Source organism: Hipposideros armiger, unplaced genomic scaffold (genome assembly GCF_001890085.2).
Source record: "Hipposideros armiger isolate ML-2016 unplaced genomic scaffold, ASM189008v1 scaffold_5, whole genome shotgun sequence".
In the NCBI taxonomy this organism is placed as follows: Eukaryota; Metazoa; Chordata; class Mammalia; order Chiroptera; family Hipposideridae; genus Hipposideros; species Hipposideros armiger.
In genome coordinates, this window is record NW_017731355.1 from 9,362,673 (window position 1) to 9,366,342 (window position 3,670).

The window sequence follows — 3,670 nt, forward strand, 5'->3', positions numbered from 1 at the left end:
AAGAGCCGCATGTGGCTCACAAGCCACAGTTTGCTGACCCCTGTTCCAGACCAATGCTATATTTTCCCTGGCATAATCTTGGAGTTGACCAATTTTACAAAAAACTCTGTATTTTTGTTTGTTTGTTTTGAGAATGGTATTTAGGAAACAATATACAACTACTAGGTGTGCTCATTGCCACTGGGATGAAATGTATAGGAAATATGAGCTAGAAAATATGTACATGTAAATTACACATGCATATATGATCTATTTACTTCTTTATTTCTTCTGTATATATTAAAAATCATAGTTTATGCTGATACCTCCTATTCTAACACAACACCGTGCATTCCAACTTCTCCCCCTTCCTTATTTATAACTTCTTTCTTCTGCTCTGAGAAATGTGGCTCTGATTAGTCACAAGCTATTTACTTATTAGTTTCATCCTGGCAGACACATAAAGTAGTTTTGCAATTCCCCCATGAGAGACACATTTACCAACCAGATAACAATATTCGTGTACAAATTTTTTTGTCTTTAGCATTATAGTATATAGTCAAAATACTGTTTTCCAAAGCTACTTAGGTTAGTTCTTCTCTTACTGTTGTGTTCTATTCTGGGTTACCCCAACATCCTGGCTGAATTTAATTAATTATTGGGGGAGAGATATATGAAACATTCCCATAGTTCTAAAAGTCAGAGCAATACAGAAAGGTATATTCCAAGAAGTACTGCTCAGACCTTGTCCCCGCTATTCTGTTCCCATTCCCCATCCTTTCTANCAAACCATGACTTCTACCTGGGGGTCAAGTGCGCTGGAATGAGCGTCAGCTTCCTCCTGTGTGCATGGGAGGGGCTCCTGGCTGAGGGGGCAGATATATTGTTCTTCTTATCTCCGGATGGATGGATAATGGAAACATAATACATGATCTCCATGCCCTAAGCAAGGAAATGGGCCAAAGCTTTAAACGACTAGTTTCAAGATAGGTACCCAATCAGTTCTAAAGCTGAAAGAAAATCCTCGTGTTTAGAATTCTTGTGATATATCTAAGTGAAATATAGAACAACTTTCTCCTAAGGACATGTACCCCTTTTTAGCCTAGAAAAAAAATATGGTGCCCAAATGTTTCTAAACTTCCTCTGAGGACTTCACACTTTTAAATATATCAAATGTAACTAATTTACTAGCAAAGGAGTTACAACTACAACACATTTATGTCGCTAACTTTTGAACAAAAGCAAAAAACAAAAAGCTGCTATGCAAAAGTTGTTTTTCTCTCCCACAAATCACCACTGCTACTCACACACAACATACACTTTGCAAGTATTTCAAAATTTCTAAAACGTCACGTCTCTTGTCTCAAGCTCTAGGTCTGAACCTGCCTCTGATCCTGTGGGGTCAGAGGGGAGGCATGTCACCTAACATACTGATGATCTTAACACTTCCTTTCCCCGCCTATCACAAGTCACAGGCACCCTATAAAAAAGGGCCTGCAGCTGTGTCCTGTGATGGGGGAACTCTGTCCAGGATGTGTGTACATCCCATCCTCTGCTTGAAACTCTTTCTTTTTGCCCTAGTTTCCTTCCTGATGTCACACACCTAGAATCTGCNCAAATGTTCATAGCAAAATTATTCATAATAGCCAAAAAGTGGAAACAACCCAAATGCCCATCAATGGACAAACGGATAAACAAAAAGTGGTATATTCTTATGATGGGATATTATTTGTCCATCAACAGAATGAAGTATTGATACATGCTAAGCGTGGATGAACTTTAAAAAATGCTGTGAAAGAAGACACATACTTACTATATGATTCCATTCATATAAAAGTCCAGAATAGGGAACTCTATAGAGAAAATAGATTAGTGGTTGCTTAGGGGTTGAAAAGCAAGGAGGGGGCAGTAGGGGGTGATCGCTAAAGGGTACATGTTTCTTTTTGAGGTGATAAAAATGTTCTAAAATTAGCAGTGGTGATAGCTGCACATATCTGTCAATATACTAAAAACCATGGAATTGTATGCTTTAAATGGGTAAATTGTATGGTGTGTGAATTCGATTTCAAAAACGCTGCTAAAAATTTTAAAAAGAAAGACAGAAGTGAAGGGTGACTCAGGGAACCTTGGAACACTCCTAAGTTTGGCAAGGGGGGAAAGACAGCTGTGGGATGGATGAAGCCAGCTCCCTTAAAACCTCGTTCCTGCTGGAGATCAGCAGCATTTTACAGAAGTGACACAAAAAGCCTGGGGCCAAGAGCAACCAGAGCAAAGAGAAAGCCTGCAGGCCTGGGATGCCTCCCTAAAAATGTGAGACTCTACCTGATGTGCGGGCGAGAGGCAGGGCAGGAGGCTGGGCAGAAGAGCAAATGATGTTCAGAACTCGACCTCCTGTATAGCAGCTGTTATGAAACACAGAGAAGAAGCTGCCTGGAGAGTCACCACTGGGACTGACCACTTTGGCCTCTGTCTAGCAGTCTCTGGCTGCTTCATGACATGGATGTGTTGCCTCCATCCACCATCCATTCTGGTTTATGATCAGAGAGGAAGTTTCTACTGACATCCAGCCTCTTGTGATTGGTTGGCTGTACAATTCTCTCCAAACCCTTAAGAGCCTCTAATTTATTTGCTTCCAGGAAGTTCTTTGTGTCAGTAACCACACCCAAATTTCTTTCCTAAACATTAAGTCTCAAACCTAATTTATTTTTTTTCTCACGCAACTCCTTTCCACACTTCCTCGATTTAATGGTGGCTATTTGGGGAGGCTTAGGAGGGAATATCACATCTTGAATGTGTTCTTTGCCTTGGGACTAAGTCTTAAAGGGCTTTAACTTCTCAACATCTTCTATGAACCTAGTTTCCTGCCCTTTGAGCTCTAGAGGCAGTCACCTTTTTTGTACTTGAAAAAGCCCCACTTTTCTGGACTCTCTTGATTTTCTTTCTTTTCTGTTTTTGAGCCAGGCAGCTCTTGCTTGAGCTTTTGCTCCTAAAACCTTGCAAAAATATAGCCACTGTCAACTGGTATACACCACCAACATTCTTTTATTCAATTTCTTCCCATAGAACTATGGACCCATTAGGCATTTTATCTACCTTACACGTTATCACGGACAAAGTTTATGAAACATTTTGCCATTGCAAATCATGGGTCCCCATCCCTTAGGCTTCAAAATCAGTTTCCTTACTGTCTCTCTCCCCAACTACAAAGACGGTACTATTGGGTTGTCAGAAAAATCATGACGCATTTTTCCAACGAAAAACATAGAAAAAAATGTCATGACTTTTCCGACAATCCAATATATGATTTAGTGTTTTGTTATGGTAGCACTCACTTTCTTTATCATTTCTTGCTTTAGTTCACACTAGCTGCAGCGACATTAGCAGCTTAGTGGCTTTCCACAATAGAAGTTCGTTTCTGTCTTATACATAGTCTGATCGGCAGTAGAGAGGCTCTGCTCCATGCAGTTATTCAGAGACACACAATGGTAGAGGCTTTACCATTTCACCTGTGGTTTACAAGGTTGCCTTGAGTATTGCCATGCAGACCAGAAAGAGCAAAGGGATCATACCTGAGAAGAGAACACACTTCACTTTCACCATGTTCTGTTAGCCAGAACTCAGTCACATGGCCACAGCTAACAAGGGAAACCTTGGGCCCAGGAAGAAAACCAAATGGGTTTGGAGATGGCTC